We start from the raw sequence: 19,669 nt of genomic DNA on the forward strand, positions 1-19,669 counted from the left end.
TTAGGGCCTGAATGTTGTTTAAAATATTTTGAAAAATTCGAAAGTTTGAAAATATAGAAGCATGACGTTTACAAACTAATAGCTATGCATGAATTACAGACATTGTGGTTCTGTAAACGGCATCTATTATAACAGTCAAAGCGGACAAGTTTGCTATGTCAATTTGTATCTTACGTGAATTGGTTACGTTGTGTACAAGGGTTCTGCACAAGCCGTATTTCCACAATACTAAATTTTTTTTTGAGATTCATGTGTAACATATCCATTTTGTCCGCTGTAGATGTACTATTAGATGCAATTCACAGAATTGTGATATCATTTTTCATTGTTGAGTCACGGAGTTTTAAACTTGATAGTTTCGTTTTCTGAAAATTTTCGATTTGGCCAATTTTTAATAAATAATTGACCACCTAAATAAAAAAATTTGAAACCAGTAGTCACTAGAATTAAACTTTTTCTTTTAAATGCAACAACAAAATTTCTGGCTACGCCACTGGCCCGCCATATATATATATATATATATATATATATATATATATATATATATATATATATATATATATATTTGTATACACACACACACACACACACACACACACACACACACACACACACACACACACACACACACACATGGGGCCAGTGGCGCAGCCCCCCCCGAACAAAATTTCTGGCTACGCCACTGCTTGCTGGTACTCATCCAACAAGCTTTCATCGCTTAAATAATAATAATAATAATAATAATAATAATAATAATAATAATAATAATAATAATAATAATAATAATAATGATGATGATGATGATGATGATGATGATGATTTCATCATTGCATATTATTTTTAAAGCTCAGCTAATAACTGAAGACGAACTGCCTCTCTTGTACTTTTCACATTCGCAAGAAATAGACCACACACTTGCTCGTCATTGAGGCTCACAACACTCCCACAGTACGGTGTAGTCGAGTGTCTGCCCGCCGTGGTTGCTTAGAGCCTATAGTGTTGGGCTGCTAAGCTCGAGGTCGTAGGATCGAATCCCGGCGACGGCGGCCGCATTTCGATGGGGGCGAAATGCGAAAACGCCCCTCCACTTCGATTTAGGCGCAGGTCAAACAACTTCAGGTGGTTCAGGTTTCCGTAGTCCCTGACTACGGCGTGCCTCATAAGCAGATCATGGTTTTGGCACGTAAAGCCCCAAAATTTCACTTTAATTTTCAGCCGAATGTCCTATAATTCACCTTGTATATTCCAGAAGTCACTGCACCACAAGCGCTTCTATAAATCGGTTATTTCGCAAAGCGCGAGGGTTAAATAAAGCAAGCAAGAGTTAGCTGCACTCTAAGAAAAAAGAGAGTAAAAAGTGAGTCACAGCAACTTGACTCTCTTTTTTCTTACGAAGACCCATTTTCGCGCGGGTAGAGTCACAAAACAAGAGTCAACATTTGTGTGTGGGTCGTTTGACTCTTAATAGGACGCGAAGAGTCGTCGTGCAAGATTGCGACTCCTCTGATATTCGAGATGAGTCTGGCGAGAGAAAGATTAAAATGCAGGAGAAGAAATACCAGATAACGTCTTCTGTTTTAGGCAGGCCCTCGGGTTCCTAGTCCTGGTTGTAATCAGTTCAGTTCAGTTTTGTTCCTTAAAGGCCCCCATTTCAGGGGGCGTTACATAAGGGGTGGGATTACATTTGTAGTGAGGAAAACAAATAGCGATAGTGATTTAACATTGAAGGTGATCTGTTACGCGTTCTTGAAAAGCAGGTGTTGAAGCGATGGCGACGATGTCATGGGGTAGGCCGTTCCAGTCCATGGCTGCTCGAAGAAATAACGAAGCTGAAAACGTAGTAGTACGTGATAGTGGGCGGGCAACTTGAAGGGGATGACTGGTGCGGTGGGATATTCGTGATGCGGCGGCGATATACGGTGCTTGATCGAGAGGAGAATAAAAGAATTTGTGATAAAAGGTGAGGCTAGCAATGCGACGACGAAAAGAGAGGGGTGACAGTCCGGATGTAGCTTTCAAGGATGAAACACTGACGTCATATGAGTATGAGGAATGAATAAATCGGGCAGCACGATTCTGCACAGCTTCCAATGCGGTGATTAGATATGCTTGATGTGGGCTCCAGATGGGGGATGCATATTCTAATTTGGGTCTTATAAGTGATTTATACGCGAGCAATTTAACATGTGGTGGGGCAAGACGAAGGTGTCGTTTTAGAAAACCGAGTGTTTTGTTTGATGCTGAAATGATGTTACCGACATGTTACCGACATGCGGTGTATCATTCTTTCGTCAAGCTTGTCATGTTCTGCAATTACATCGAACTCTCAATATCGATTTTCCTTGAACATGTTTGTTAATATCTCACACGCTTAAGCGATAGCTGGCTTCCTATGCTAAGGAAGTCCCGGATTTGTCACAATGGATTCTGACCATAAGTAAATCTAAAAAATATAGCATTGGCTACTAAAGAGAGCACAGCAACGAGATAACAAGTTCAGTAGGCGCACTCAACAGTGTCGATTGTAAATGTAATTGCGCTACGTATAAAGTTAAATTTTGAGGATTTAGGTTCCAAAATCAAGATCTTGTTATGAGGCGTACGGTAATGGAAAACTGCAGATTTATTTTCAGCAGCTCGGGTTATTTAACGTGCACGGAATGCACAATATACGCGCGTTTTCGCATTCTGCCCCCATTGGAATGCGACTGCTGCGGTTGTGATTGGACCCGTGACCTCGAGCTCAGCAGCGCAACACCAAAGCCACTGGGCTACCGCAGTGCGTTGCGTTCCGCGACCAGAAACAAACATTAGCGTACGCAGCACTGCTTTTGAACCCCCCAGAAATTTAAAAACAAAAATATAGCAGTTTCCCCCCAATGCTGCATGAACCACTGCACGAACCAAGGTTCGTAGCTTCATCACCTGAATAAACTGCAGTAAACAATCGCTTACTCCGTAAATTAGCAAGCACGGGGTCACGCGCGCACGTGCAAACGTGAACAGATTTCACTCAATGACCGCGAACACTCGCTGCCACAGCGTCGGCGTGATGAAGGGCGCGAACAGAGCGGACAGAACGCTTCTGCTGCCTCGTCCTTCAAAGCGTCTCCGAAACTTGAAATGGCGATATAGAAGCGCCTTTCCCCTCTCCCCCCCCCCTCCCCGCTTTGCACCCATCGGAAATTATCTCCAAGACAGATCGAGAGTGGCGCCAGACCGGGCTAGAGCAACGGCCAGAGGAGAAGCGTGCTGAACCAGCGCCTCCTTTTGCCGGCTTGCGCGCGTTTTATCACGTGACCACCTATAGATACTTGGGGCACCCATCCAGGCACTATACATCTCGGCTCGCCCTCGTACACTTCCTTTTAATGCGCACAGCTAACGGAGCAGGATAGGATCTTATCGCACTTTATACGTAAGCTCACGGCAACACCGACAGATACCCGCCGTGGTTGCTCAGTGGCTATGGTGTTGGGCTGCTGAGCACGAGGTCGCGGGATCGAATCCCGGCCACGGCGGCCGCATTTCGATGGGGGCGAAATGCGAAAACACCCGAGTATTTAGATTTAGGTGCACGTTAATGAACCCCAGGTGGTCAAAATTTCCGGAGTCCTCGACTACGGCGTACCTCATAATCAGAAAGTGGTTTTGGCACGTAAAACGCCATAATTTAATTTTTAACACCGACAGATATATTTCGGCGGTTGTGTCCATATAATTGCTATCGCAAAATTCGCAATGCATAGAAAATTTTACTAAGGACGAACCACGCTGCTTCGCCATGTCGTGATAGAGCGGTGAACGATAGTTCTAGAAAATGTGCTGCTAAATCTCCGCCAAATGACTACACGCTCGCATTTGGTGACAGCGGCACACAGTCGCAAGAATTTGTGGAGGAAATACCGTAGTTCTGGCAGCTTCAGGTGCACTAGATCATTCAGTAACATGGGCAGCTTTGTAGTTCTACCTTACATCAGAGCAAACTGCACTCGACAGAAATCAAGGGCAGCCGCATCGTTATAGCTAAGCAAATTAAGGACAATTACGCCGCGTCTTCACACTTCTAGCACGCTCCGACAGCCCAGCGATAGATATTTAAAACACAACCACACTCGGACGAGAAAATTTTGCTTCTGCCAAGTGAACGTAGCGGGTATTTCAAGACGCGTGTTAAATTGATGGCTGTTTCATTCGTAAACATTACTTAAGTGACATAAAATTATCAGTGAGCAAAACAGTTTTTATTTCAACGCAAGGAAACAAAACCGAAACTAGCGCAACTGTTTTGCCCAGTTGTGCAGATACAAAATGATCCAAAGCCGAAGCCGTCAATAGCATGACGCCATTTTAAACTTGTGCTTCATCACGCGCTAGTACGTTGTCGTTGAGTGGTTCTGAAATCGCTGCGTTAAGGGCGACTGCAACCAAGCGTTGTGGCAAGTTACGGTGGGAGCTTCTGTCCGTGCTGTGCGATTGCGACGAGGGGACCGCCGCGAGCAACAGCGTATCGCCGATTTCGTCTTTGCCGACATCGCCGGACCGTCACAAGCGCCCGAAGTGCTGCGGTTTGCACTGCATCTTTCATTGTGATGTGGGAGATCGCAACGGACAGAGACGACCAGATGCATACGACCGACTACGAGCGGGGAGTGACCTGTGCCATATTTCTCTTAACGTCTCAGGTAAGCATATCAGCTTTTGTTCCGAGTTTACAAACGGCGCGTACTCGGCCCTTCCGGTACGGCTACATTTTGCGCCATGTTTCTCTTGGCAGTTCACAGACGTTTCTTAGGCATGCGTGCGCGTATGTAGGCGGAAATACTACTGGCAGACGGAAGCCTCAGGAGAAACACCGTTCTTAACGACTCTAGTGACGAGTGGCCTGTCGCATCGAAAAATCCGTAGAATATCAAGTACTGCGTAACTTGAAGTGTAGATACAATACTAGCACCAGTGTGACTTTCGCATTGCGAAGACAGGTAATCGAAAGGGCAGCTTGTGCATTCTGAAGATTTACTAGTGCTTTAGGTATGTTGCCGCGAATAATAAAAGCGCTACAACGATGTATGGTAGCGTCAGGCGATGTGGCAGCACACATATTTTAAGAGCAGTTAAGCGGCTGCATGCACAAGCGAACAGACAGCGCTTTCAAAGCGCTGAAAGAGAACAAATTTTTTGTGCATTTGGCTGTAAGTAGAAAACACATTAGCTCACAATCTAAGCCTATATATAATGTAATATTTTTACGTAATCTTTATTTTCACGGTTGTAAAAATTTAAAAGCATGAATATGCTGCAACATTTATATAGTAAATCCTACTACGCTTACAAAACCTGGCTGTTTTATGTGGTGAAATTGTACTATTGCTACTGGATTTTTTATATTGATTCCGGTGGTTTATGAAAAAAAAGGTCCTTTTATGTGTAGTTTTATGTTAGTGCGTATATTTGCCCAGCAGAAATGAGTTGATTGCAAAGTTGTACCTTCCAGTGAGCTGCATATGAACCCAAGTTTATCCTGTCTTGGCTATTGTAATGTGCATACAACAATTTTAAGTATCTACAGCTGTAGTTGGCTTAGTCGCTGCAACATATTTTGTAAAAGTAGAAGGCCATTTATTATTTTGCTGCTTCCATGCAGAAATACCTTTTTTCTTATAGCAAGAAAGGCTGACAGTATTGAATGAAATGAAGTGTGTTGTATTTTTCTACTAACATAATAAAGGAAATTTCGTCTGCCGTGTATCGGAGATTAGTTTACCTTTTTGTACTAAACAATGCATTATGTCCTCGGCTACTGCTGTTGTCCTGTGTATTTTTATAATTTTGAAATGTATTTTATTTTAGGTATTCAAGAAATGGCAACAGCCAGAAGTCACCATCTTACCAGCACGTTATGGGTGAGACAAATCGTAGCAGGCACTTTTGCTTATCTCATTAGCATATGATGCTATTTGTTGTAATTTTTGTGTCCACTTTCCTGTCTTTATGCATTGTACTATTATTGTGCAAAGGGTAACAGTTTTACATTGAGACAGAGTAATCACCCAAAGGGGAGACATGGCTGGAGGAGACAACACACACAAGCCTCCTTTGTCCGTATCTTTATATTGCGCAATTACTCTGTCGTTATCTGCCAACAAACCCAAGTTCCTCATCAGCTACATTTACTAATGATCCGTTATTGCAGTTTCATTGACATAACATTGAAAGTACAGAGGTACACAGGAAGACAAGAGACTTGAACTGATGAAGAGCCGTAGAACAAGGACCGCTGGAGCCAATATTTTGACAAAGAGAAGGAGATTTTTTTTCTCAAAACGTTGGCTCCAATGAATTTTCTTGTTCTATCACTATTTACGGTTGAAAGAAAGCATTATTCCTCTTGCTGAAGTATTATGCATTATGGCATAAAAATTAGCAGGGTGAAATATGAGGAATGTCAAAATTCTTGTATATTCCAGTGCTAAAGCGAAAGCCAGGAAAACAAGATGTAGAGAACCACATTGTTATTTTTCATTGCCCAGTTTAGCCAGCTTTATTCCGAGCTTGCACTTTGTTGCATTAACGACCACTGGAATTTGTTAATTGAATTAGCTTGGTGATTTACTTATATTAAGAGATTTTGAACTTGTATTAATGCAGCTTAACATAATGCATGTAAAAATAATTTACAATGACATATTTAGGTGGCAGGCTTGCAGTTGTCTAGCAGATCACTTGATGGTATGAGCTCAGGTTTCAACCGAGCTTCCATGCACAAACCGGTTACACATTTTTTGTTTCATTGCTTGGATTTTCATAAACATAAGTACCGTTTCTTTTTTGTCGGGCTTCTAGTTGTGTCGTAGGACCTAACTGTTTACCTTTATTTGTATTGGTAGCCATGTTACACAGACAGCTCAGTTTTATTGTAAATCATGTCATGGTAGGACTAAGAACATTTGTGCAAATTTGTTGCAGGTACACTCTGGCGGCTCCTACCCCTGTGTCCTCCCACCACCCTGTCCTGACTACGTCCACTAGGTAGTTGGGAGCCTTTGGTGGCTTCTGCCACTGCATCCTGCCGCCACCATGTCCCGACTATGTCCACTAGGGAGTTGGCAGCCTTAGTGATGATGCCAGCAGGCTGACAGCCGACAGAAAGATTCAGGTAAATACCTGTAATTAAGCGACGTCTTTTTGAGTGAAATGGCTTGTAGTCACTCAGCAATGAAAGACGTAACTTCGAAGTAGATTAGACTCTCTGCTATCTGTGCAGGGATTCTCAAGTCCATGCATTTTGTCTTAGCCGCCAAGAGGCTATGTGTATTAGACGAAATGCGATGCAAATTTTCAAACTGCAAGAGACCACTTGCACAATTTTTTTTTGTTTAACACAAAAACTACTTTGATAAAGCTTTACCAATTTAAAAAGAATACAATGTACTCTCATACATGGTATTTGGCATAAATTTACTAGGGCTGCCTCAATGGTAAGTAGGCCGATAAACGTACACCAAAACTGTCTTCTTTTCCAAGTTCATCCTCCTCTGTGCACTGCTGCATAATGTATCTTTCTGATACCATTCTTGCACACAGCACAAGTCCTAAACACATGGATTGCATAAATTTGCAGTTTTTGCTGTAGGTCACTTTTGTGAAAATAAAGTTAATAAGCCATTGTGTCCATTTTTAATCAGCCATAATAAACTGAGCAGTGGCTAATAAGCAGTCAAGTTTCTGGTGTAAGGCCTCTCTTCGTTGTTAAAAATTTGGCCCTCTTAATGAAAGAACCAAATTTTTGGCTGCCACTTTATGATGCATACTTGACATAATGACATAAATTTGACATAATGTTTATGGCAGTAAAAATTTTTTTTGCTTTAAGTATTGCGTGAAATTGAGATTTCTTTTATATTGAAAGGCCCTCAGTTTTCAAGAAGAAATTCCAAGTGGTTGTGTGCCAGGTTGGAACAGCTGGTATGGAATAGCCTACTTACACAAATAGGGAGGGTCATGTACACTTGACTTTATGTTAAGATACTATTATTGATCCACAAAAGACAAATTGATGGATTCCATCCTATAAGCAGCTCTTCACATTCAGTTCCACTTTTGCACATTTATATACCTTGAGTCTGGTGACTTGTGTCTGTTTTCATCATCTGCTATGTGCAGATGGTAAACTTCAGATTTGCCCTATGGTACAGAATATTTTGGTGCTAAATATATGAATCTGTGTTTTTCAGGTTGCCTTGAAATTTTACCCAAGCCATGCCGCACACTTGGGCCAGGCCTCTTGCGAACGACGTATAACCAGGCTCAACGCATCAGGGTCGAGGGAGTCCGGAGATCAAGGCAACCTGCTGTGCAACCTTTGGTGACCCCTCTACATGTGCTACCTATTTCACAGCTGTGCCTCACCTACCATCTATCCAAACAGCATCACCAGCTGTGATCACTTATCGAACCATGGATGAATGTTGGGGTGGAGTGATTTGAATAGACATTCTATTTGTCTCTTCAAATTCTTTGTAAATATTTCTGTTATAATTCATATGTGTCTTTAGTATCTAGTTTTTAATAGTTCCTTTCTCTTAGAATTCTCACCATCAGCCACTGCTATTCTAATGTATACCTGCCTTTAAGCCCCGTTTCTCATAGTTCTTTCGTACTTGTGGGTGTAATTGATAGGTTATTAATTCTTGTTGTATGGAAGGCTAAAATACGAACTTACGGCATTTTTTCTTCCTTTGATAATCTACAGCACTGCAATGTGTTCAAGAAATGTAACATAACACGGGCTCTGGTGTAGGATAAATTTAAGAGCAATATAAAGTACTTATTTCAAGCACCCATTATTTTTTAAAAACTCAAGGATATAGGAGCACAAGAAAGAAACTATTGAACTAGAGAAACATTGGTTCCCCTCATAAGTCTGGTAATAATGTGACTTCTTTCACTGCAAAGATACTGGTACTCGCATGCAAGGCTTGAGACACGAAAGCTATGATACCCTTGGCATTTCTCAGTGCTTATTTGCCACACTGATGAATGTCAAAGGCAGCATAGGTTTTATGCACACATTGGTTGTATTACACCTTTTGAGTATTGCATTTCTCAAACACGGTTTTGCAGCAGTGCTTTAAATAGCAGATGTATTTCCTAATTTTCAGAATTTGTTAGTGCAAGAGTAACGCTACAGATCATGTAAAAATAATTTTACAGACTATATGTCCATGGATGCATGTTTCTTCTGATGACGTAGCAGTGCCATGTGGTCGGGGGATGAATGTCCATTTCAGATTTAAATATTGGCTTCCAGGCCTGGGTTAGTCTCCTACACTGAGTATTCTAGGTCAAAGCCCAGTTACTAGAGGAAAGTGAATAAAACTAGGTATTATAAACATCAGAAGATCTTGTTCGGGACACTAATGTAACAATCAGCAAGGTTCTTTGTGCATTCATTTCTAGATTTGCGAGATTATATTTTGACTGGTTTCATTAATGCGAGAACAAATATTTGTTTATTCTCATGCTAGAGTTGGCTGCCCCCATTCGCATACAACCCCTTTACAGGCTAAAAATTAAGTGTATAATAGGCTGGTTTTCGGTTTTGCGCCCTCAGTGTTAAGGAATGCAAACGGTGACATACAACAGAATGCAGAAAAATGTCTAAGGAATGCAAGCAGGACATGGGACTTTTTAGACAGATGCATGCGTGTGCTATTTATAAAACTCCCTATGGTATGCCTCAAGGCATTTTGTAACCCTTTGGTAGAAACACTGACACCCACTTATTAAGGGGAAATGCTCCTCGAAACAACTTTTTAAATTTGTACTAGAAATTTGAATGTACTGGTATTCATAGGGAGTTTTATGTAGATTTGAATTGTCATTGGTTTTTGTGTAGCTGGTGTTTAGTTATGTCCTACATAGTGGCAATATATCTTTATGGGCACTTGTGTGTAAAAGTTTCGCAAATGGTTTCATGCTGTATCTTATTTAGCTAGGTGTATACCGCAAAGTGGCGATACCTATCCAAACAGCTTGTACAATTACTGGAATTATGCAAAAAATATTAGGCCACTTTAAATAATTTTTAGATTGCAATTTCAATTAGATACTGGTATTCTGCTTATCTTGAAGAGTATGTATGCCAAATTTAATTTGTATAGGACAATTATAAAGCACAAGGTTATTCTCATGCTATTGTGAGAAAAAAATTATTGAAGTATTCTCAATAATTTTAGTAGCAGGCCTGCCTGCCTGCCTACTAATCTTGCATACTTCTAGTAACTTTACGTGCTGTTTGAATAGATATCGGCACCTTGAAGTCTACAAGGAGCTGAGTTAACTGCAGCACACTGCTTTTTTGTGAAAATTTAATACACAAGAAAGTGCCCGCAAATATCACTATGTATTTTGCCGTTGTATAGGACATAACTCAAGAAGCAGCTAAACACAAACTAATGGAATATATGAAATCTGCATGAAGAACTCTACAATTGGCTCTCTTTTGAAAACTCTAGTACAAATAATAAAAATATTTCGAGTAATATTCAATCAGCAAGACGTTCCCCTTGCTACAGTGACCTACAACATAGCGACGCGAAGCTTAAGGCAAGTCCTCTTGTCGAAGCGAATATGGGCTGTCTTCCCAAGGGCTTCTGTTAAAGACGGTGAATTTTCCTGCATTTACCAGAAGTGCAATACTAAAATGTTTGTGAATGTGCAATTGGTATTGGCACACTAACAGAAAAAAAGACAGTTCTGTGAAATGTAGACATGAGACGTGACTTTGTTGGACATTTAAATTTTGACTCCATATATTTGTGTTTTGTACTGAGTGTTTCAACGGTGATTGCCTCTAATTATTGAACATAACTGCTTCATGACAGTGCGACAATTTTCCCTAACATAAATTTTAGCTGTGGCAGGCATTAGAATTACAGTACTCAATAACGTCTACTTTGTAAGAACTCAGACTAGCACCAGTTCTGATATACATATACCCAAAAAGTAATGATCATCCTACAAGGCTTACAGAAGGCTTTTTGGCAAAGTAATATCCGAAAGAGCAAAGCATGTTCCACCAAGTATGGTGACAAATATTTCAGAGCTGCCAGTCTGAGGACTCCTACAAACTAACAATACCTTCAACACTGACTAGCTTCAATAATGGGATGTCAGTGTTTTGCTAAAATTAATGAAACTTCAATATTGTGATTTTGTTTAAGAAGACATTTGTAATTAACGTGCAGTTCTAATCTCTGTCACTTTTATAAATATTTCCCAATTATTTTTTCAGGCTACAATTTTTGGTAATAATGGTATTCATTGCAGAAAGAGCTAGTACATGGCATTTAATAAAGAAGGTACTGGTCATTGTAGATTTTCTGTCTTCAGCATTTGTTCTGTTCCACAGCTGTTTCTTGAAATCTGAAATGATGTACCCATCACTTTGTTAGCGATAAACAGGGAAATCTGTCAGTATGTTTTGTTTAAAATGGAGCTGATCAACCCAATAGTTAGGCTATTTGCTAATTATAAATTACAATGATAATAGTACAGGACCATAAAAACAGACTGATGCTGAATAACAGCTGTGCCCAGCTACATCCACGCAGCTTTGCCACACAATGTGCATGTGTTCAGAAGAGCCAAATGCCCCAGAGAGAAAGCAACAGTAACTAATTGTTCGTCATCTTGTACAAGCAGATTATGCGCTAGATGTAAATTATGCTCAGTAAATACATAAGTCAGTCATGTGAGGTGTCTCACTTTAGGTTGCAAGTTGGAACTTATTGCAATCTTGGTTTTTATTTTGTTTCCTTTGTGAGCATGAGTGACTTAGTTGCCTTGGCACATTTTGTCAAAACTGTTTCTTCATCACTGGGAATCACAAAATTTCAATTACACATAAAATTTCCAGTTACTGATATGGTAGACTTCGAAGTTAATTCTCTTATCTACCAAGTAGTTTTATCATTCATTGAAACATATCCATGCAATGCACAATAGGAAATGAAATTATAAATATCTGTTCTTGCTTTCTACCCTGCTCTACAACATTATGAAGATACAAAGCAAAACTATAAGTTTACAATTGTCCCCCATAACCTGAGTTTCGCTTAGAATTTGAAAAACAAAATTGACATCCTGCTATAGTGTGAGAGTTGCTTTGGGCACCAAGTGAACTGCGTAGCACCTGTGCTAGAGTACACAACAAAGCAGAAAATCGCACCAGATTGGAATGGCAGTGGTAAGTTAAGAACAGATGTTTTATCTCACGCACCATTAATGTGGCTTATCATCTGCTCCTGTTTCGTGGGAACGCATACATTGGGAAGACAATTTTTTGCACCAATCTTACCTTAGCGGGACACTTGAGAAAGGTAGAAATCAAGAACAGGTATTCACACTTTGTTGCCCACAGTGTATTATCTGAATGTGTTTCACTCTACAAAAGACTACTGTGGTAGATAATCATAAAGACCAAGACAAAAGAATTAAAAGAAGTATGTGTCAGTCATCCTTCCATGATCTCCCGTGTTTATAGAAACACTTCTTTCTGCATATGTGCGAAGCCGTAGGGAAGCATTACATAACTCAGTCATGCTTTCCAAGTTAAAAATCGGAATAAGGACAATCACAAGAACATTGTATGAGTGATTTGTAAATGTGGCACCTAATGGAACTCATTTACGTATGTGCTGAGGGTACATTACAGCCAGTGCATAATCTGTCTGCTCTTACAGGATAGCTTGTGATGAGTAAAAGAAGCCTTCCTCACATCTTCCTCTTTGTTTCTTTTGGACCTTGGTGCACCATGTGTATTGTTACAGCTGCATGCATGCAGCTGGGTATAGTTTATGTGTTCTGCTACCTCCCTTGTCCTCATTATTCATGTGCTATCTTTGCCGTAACAAAATACAGCTACCTGTGCTACATATTTTGTCAGCGTGTTTGCATTATGGCAAGTTTTGTATTAGTGGTTATTGCAATCTGCGAAATTGTCTGTCAGCTATTATACTTCGTCTTGAAAAGTATGTTTGTCAACATAAATAAACAATTAGTATAAATTTTGCTCTATTTATTTTTGTAATATTATCTGTTGTGAAGCTTTTATACACTGTTGCATGTTGTATGACAATAAAATTGATGCACAACTTTTTAATGTGGTATTTTTCAGATCAATTTTCAACTGACGCTAACACGCACAAGTTGTGGGGGAAAAGTGCCAACAAGAGTACCATAAGGTAAGACAGCTGTTCTTACTGTTAGATTGGATTATCAATTGCCAACCAGTTGTTTTCAGCAAGCATAGTATAACGCATAGATTATGGAATCTAAGTTGGAATATTGTTTTTATTGCACTTGATTATCTGGATCTCCTTTGTACATAAGTGCGGCCTTCTTTATTTGTCATGTGTAGCTTACTTGCTTAAAATGTTAAATGGTAAGTTCTAAATAAAAACACGTCTCGAAGAACAGTGAAATAGGTTTAACTTATAAATGTTTTGACATTAGAGACCTGTGCAGTGCTGAATTGAACTTCCACATGAGTTACATAATATTTTTGGGTCTCATTATGGTTCTGAGTTGCATTGCAGTGTCATGCATATGCACCTGCAGGCTACATATTGGATGTTTATTTAAGACTGTTTTGCTTGGTTGGCTATTGATTCCAGTTTAATAGTAATGAGAACTGTCTTGCTTTCATGGTGATTCTGTGCTGACTAATACATTTGAATTTTCCAGAAGACAACAAAGGGTGATGAAATGTTAACTTTTTGTTGCTAACCTGCCACGTCCTTTTTGGCAAGTTTGCTATGGGTTCTTTCTTATATGTTGTCTTTTCACAGTAGCCATCTTGAGAGCTAGCCGTAGTCGTGTGTACTTACAGCAAAAGTTGGTGACACATTTTGAAAAGCGGCTCGACACTGCCATCTGAGAGTCAAACGACTTACATGGATTAGTTATTTTACTCCATTTACAAGAGTCCTGCACCATGCACAAAGGGTAACTTGACACACTGCTGGAGTTATCAGACTCATCAAGAATAGTTACCCGAATCCTTCAGCAGTGGTCATGTCACCCTTTATCTTGAGTCGTTCGACTCATTTAGAATTGTTAACGGACTCCCTGAGCACTAGTCTTGTAACCCTTTTGAGAGGGTATAGGCGACTATTACAACAGAGTGTGCATGACTATTGTGTGCGGAGTCACGCAAACACCTTGTATTGAGCACAGATAGTCTCGGGACTCTCTGCCGAAAGAGAGTTCGGGTGTCTCCCACAAAGTGTGTCGTATACGTGGCGAGTCCAGACTCTCCAAAAAGAGTAAGAGGTACTCTTTTTTTTCTTAGTGTGTGCCTGTCGTGGAGAAGAAACCATGGTCGCTTTCCCGCAGCAGTTCGCGACACGCAGCGCACACGACGCATGGCCATATATATATATATATATATATATATATATATATATATATATATATATATATATATATATATATATATATATATATATATATAGAGAGAGAGAGAGAGAGAGAGAGAGAGAGAGAGAGGCAGCGAGACAGATAGAGAGATTCTTCTGAGGCCCAAGGGCTACGAAGGGCGCCTACGTCAAGCGCTGTGGATTCAGTTGCAGCTTAATGATGCGTTCTTTAATGAACACGAGACTTGTCCTCTATCAAACTGCGACCAGTGCCTCCTCGACCAGAAATCGAAACCACGACTTCGACGCTCCGCAACAGGTCACCATGGCCGTGCCGACCCCTGCCGCTGCTCTCGGAGATATATTTCGGATAATTTGCCCGGTCTCTTCATGGGATTCTGGTCCATTCTTCTAAATAAAGAATGTTTTCGCCGCCGTCACAACGCATGACCGAGAAGGAACCGATGATTGCCAGATGAAAAACCCTTCCAAAGTAACATACTGAATAAATGACTTCTGCGACAACGAGCATGTTACTACAACTGACGGGAGCATTGTGAGATTTCACCGATTCTTAGTACGACCTCAGTTTAAAGGAGAAGCCATGCTTTGAACGCAACATTGTCATTTGTGGTAAGTCCGATATATAGGAACCATTCAGCCTCCTCTCGGCGTAGTACCAGAACATTCGGTCTGTCCATGTGTGGGTTTTCTCTTTAGCCATTGCACGTTGCGAGGTTATACAATGACAATTTCAGAAAGTTGTCTATATTGAGAGTTTTGTTACATGCAAATCGGATACGTCGCGGGCTTTCGACTGCGTGGTCCGCCGCCGTCCCGTTCTCATCTCTAAGTAATTCACGTACATCCATTGTTTCTCCGTATTCAATAAATAATCTTCGGCATTACGGTAGCTGCCTACGTCAGCCAAGGACGCGCGCCGGTGCTTTGAATTCCCCTCAGAACAACAACTACACACATACGCGCACACACACGCACCTATTTACACACGTGTGTATATAGCGTGCACGGATGGACGCGCCGCAGGTCGGGGTCACACTGCTCGCGACGTGGCGAAGGACGGTCGTTTCTCTATACATGATCGAACGAGGTCGCAGCATTGATGGCGGCCGCATGCAGCAAGCAAGCAGCAAGCCGGAGGGCAAAAGCGGCGCGCGGTATAGTGTGTAGTGGTGCTGCAGCTCGTTGCGGCGGTGGCGGTGGTCGTACACGTCGCCACAGCCAAGCCTCGCGAGGCGCTGCTCGAGTCTCTCTCCGTTTTTTACAACGTCCATTATCGAGCTTTTATGGCAGGTTCCGCTGGCGCGCACACACACGCACGCACGCATGGTCTGCTTGGCGTCGTTTGTGCGCGCGGCCAACGAGGGGGTCGCGTCTATACGACTTCTTCATACGCGATCGACAAGCAGCAGCAGCTGCTGCTGATGTTGTTCTACAGCGGAGTGAACGAGCGAGCGAGCGGGCCGCACCAGGCAGGCAGTTAGCGCGGTCCGGCCCCTTGACCTGCAGCTTCCCGACACGAGGCGCGTGAGCGTGGTCGGCCGACAGCGCCACCGAGCGAGCGGGGAATGAACGAAAAAAACAAAGAGGAGATGACGGAAGATCGCTGGAGGGAAAGGGCTGATTTTCGGGCTTAAGCTTTTCTGTGAAAGCACTCCTACCCACCCTCCTCGTGCTCCCCGAACGTAGCTACTACCCCCAACAGCAGCTCCCACAGATGCTGCGTTGCGCGCGCCGTCCCATAACCGGTCGAACAATTTGTCTTAAACGCGTAATACAATTACCTCGGCGCTCGAGGGAGAGAGAGGAAGTGGGAGAGAGGGAGACACGATTCGGTCGGACGCGCATGTACTGTATAAGCCTTCATTCAACACGAACGAGATTACGATAGGAGCGGTGATAAAGAAGGGGAATGACGGGGGCGGGGGGAGGAGGAGGAGTAAGAAGAAGAAAAGCAGACGCCTTTCTTTTCTTTGTCCTCCATATAAGGTCACAAAGCACCTAAATTGCCTGGAAAAGTCTGGCACCGAAATGTAAGGCGGAACCGATTTCACGTTCAATTCATTACAGGGGTAGCCGCGTTTCCATTAACACGAAATGCGGAAAAGAAATATGCTGGGGATGATTATTATGACAAACACCACACAAGTGGGCTCAGGTTACATATACCTGCCTGTTAAAGTACCCAGAATGGTAAAAAAATAATTTCTCGTCCGCTGCTACGAATCGCATTGCACCAGCATTAATTTGCGAAGTATTAAACCCCGCCAATCAATTCCAAGCACCAATATATGCAAAGGAAGGGAACTCCGTGTTGCAAGCGAGATGTTACGGTACGTGAACGGAGCAGCCAACAGGAACAACCGTTAGGGTTGCCGTAGCTGTTTGGTATATAGACCAGCGCTGCTGGCTAACCGCCCGCTGGACTTGTCTCGTTTTGTTATACCTGCGGACGAGAGACCACCACCTCTCTCTCTCTCTCTCTCTCTCTCCTCCAGGTCGTCCCAGGCGTATACCTTCGAGGAGGAGCCGAACGTTCTGCACTCGCGAAAGGAGGCTAGTGTAGACGCGGTGACGCCTACACGGTCTGCGGAAGACCGCTCGCTCGCGAGCCAAAATTTTTGCCTCCCGCGAACTCGCCACGCAAGCCGTCGTCTTTTGTCTTTTTTTTTTTTCGCCTGCATAATCGGGCCTCGCGCTCGCTGGGCTACCCGGCTTGATTGATGCCTGACTGCAGCGTCGAGATGGCCGTGATTCAGTGCGCGCGCGATCTCTCGTCTTCTTCTTCTTCTTCTTTCCGCGCATGTGTTTTCGAGTTGCGCGCGCACGGACGACTGTTGTTCGCCCTTCATCTCGCTTATGCACACGCGCTGAACGCCCGCTGACTCCGCTGCGCACCCTGCGATTGCGATGATGAAGAAGAGGAAATGCGGTGGTGGGTGGCGCTCTCTGGCGAGCTCACGCAGACGGACGGGGTTATTATTGGGTTCGAATGCATGCATAAGCGCGCGCGCCGACACGGAAGCGAAGCGAAAGGAGAACGAGTTTGCCGTCGACAAGGGGACGGAGGCCGTGCTGTGGACGTTGTAGGCTTGCACGAGTACGCGAAAACAACGGGTCTTAAGATGAATCGGAGGCAGCCCGCAGTGGCGTTGGGATGGAGGGGGCCAGATGCCCGATTCGCTTGGACTCCAAGCTAAGGGTTAGCTCTGTTTTTGTTTGTTTGTTTCTCTTGGTCGTGGTTTTGGGATAACTGGTACTCTTCATTCTCGGCAACTTCCCATCTTTCGCAATTAATATATGGGGAAGAAAGCCAAGGAAATTATTCTGGTGAAATGAGCGACAATCGAGGCGCTTACAAAGCGGTACGTGACGGTCATGGTCCGCGTACTGCGTAACCAAATGGTTTCGTCGAGAGCAATTAAGCTCCACGAGCGCATTGTTTGAGGACAGGATCTGCCCATGCACCAGGTGGCTATCTAAAACGGGGCGCACCGATTCTCCGAACTGTAGATATAATGTGACGAGACAGGAGACACCGAGCACTTTCTGCACTGTGGTTTCATCACTGTGGTTTCTGCACTGTGTTTCATCAGGGCCAGACGGCCCTGATGAAAGAGGCGCCTTCCTTGGAAACCTGCAAGGAGTCGGCATTCGGCCCTGCAACACCTTGTCTTGTGCAACACCATGATGTCACGGGGGCAAATGATAATATGTTTCGAGAGGCCACCCTCGATGCTCTCGAGATCCTCGGCCTTGGAGCTGGGGTCTTTAGACTGATCTCCATAATTTACTCGCTTAAGAGCTTTTTTTGTGTGTGTACAGGAAATGGTCCAATCACTGTACAAGAAAGACACTATGCCTACCTACAGAGGTGTTCCTGAAGGTGGAGTACTAAGCCCCACTTTGTCAATCTCATATACTCATTGGCCTGTTGGAGCTCCTGGCAACATACAATTAAAGTATCAATATATGCCGATGACGTATGCGTCAGGACTTCAGATACGACACGTCCTCAGACACGTGAAACACTTAAGAAGGATGCTTCTCCGGCAACGGCTTACCTTCGCAGCCAAGACCTCGAAATATCACCCGAAAAATGTGCACTGGCGGCGTTTACTCGCAAACCAATGACGGCTTACGCCGTCTTTACGAACACGCGGATGATTTCCTACGTAATGACTCACGGGTATCTTGGTATTGTCATTCATAGAAAGCTCTCCTGGAGCCCTAGTGCGACGTATACATGCATGAAACAACGCCTGACAGCAATTTACAAGCTTCTCAATTTTCTAGGCGGAAAAACTTGTTGTAAGTCAGTACATTCAATGCTTGAATGTACTGACACACACCAAGCTCTTAAAGTGCAGCTTGCCTCTGCTGGCTAAGGCCTGCAGGACAAACTTTCGCGGGCTACATGCTATTTCAAGCTCGAACTCTCAAGGTTTGCCTCGGTTTGCCAAGTTGCGCAACAACAGCGGCTGCTTTTGCAATCGGCCCTAACCACCCAATGCAAACCCACAGTGTGTCGTAAGTGCTGATAGTGCACATTTATATGCACCTTGCGCAAGTCGGTTACGGCCAGTTTGCCTCACTATGCCTACAGAAAGACCGCAAATGTCCATGTGTTGTACAATCTCTGCTCATTGCACCAGTCTCCGAACAAGCTTCACTACGGCAGCTAAGCCATCGACTCCTCCTTGATGGTCGGTTCGACCCGCAGTGCACCTCACTGTATCAAAAATCAGAACAAAAAAATCCGATCACTCGCCTCCTACTCTAAAACAGATATATATCTCCCTTTTGCATGAGAGGTGCGTCGACCACGTCTACATTTATACTGATGGTTCGGCCACTTTCAAGTGTTCTGCAGGAGCTGTCGTTTTCCCAGCGAGTGTCCCCACGTGCGGTTTCAAAACGTGCAACCAGACGACACCGAGCACTACTTGAATTTACAGCACTTCTTGCTGCACTTTGCCTATAGTGAGCCAAGAAAAACTCCAAAGATAGTCTCTGTATCCAGCGATTCTAAAGCAGTGTTGGAGTTTTTACTATCATCATTACGAAGCGGACCACTCTAAAAACTGGTGTGCGGGATCAGAGTGCTCATTCATACCTTTAAGCAGAGAGGACGTCATATCACGTGTCTAATGGTTTGTTAGTCACCGCGGCATTATGGGTAGCGTGTACGCCGATAGCGCTACTCGGAGCTTTCAAAGGCTGTC

The 19,669-nt window shown here is 43.1% G+C and overlaps 1 long non-coding RNA gene across 1 annotated transcript; it reads left to right on the plus strand.

Moving 5' to 3' along the window:
• The first annotated feature begins 4,371 nt into the window (after positions 1-4,371).
• On the plus strand, positions 4,372-10,490 carry LOC139056036 (uncharacterized). The gene is made up of 4 exons (XR_011512111.1): positions 4,372-4,685; positions 5,851-5,903; positions 6,967-7,156; positions 8,235-10,490. It is a non-coding gene; the product is annotated as an uncharacterized lncRNA (long non-coding RNA).
• The last annotated feature ends 9,179 nt before the right edge of the window (positions 10,491-19,669 follow it).

This window comes from Dermacentor albipictus, chromosome 2, assembly GCF_038994185.2.
Source record: "Dermacentor albipictus isolate Rhodes 1998 colony chromosome 2, USDA_Dalb.pri_finalv2, whole genome shotgun sequence".
Taxonomy (NCBI): domain Eukaryota; kingdom Metazoa; phylum Arthropoda; class Arachnida; order Ixodida; family Ixodidae; genus Dermacentor; species Dermacentor albipictus.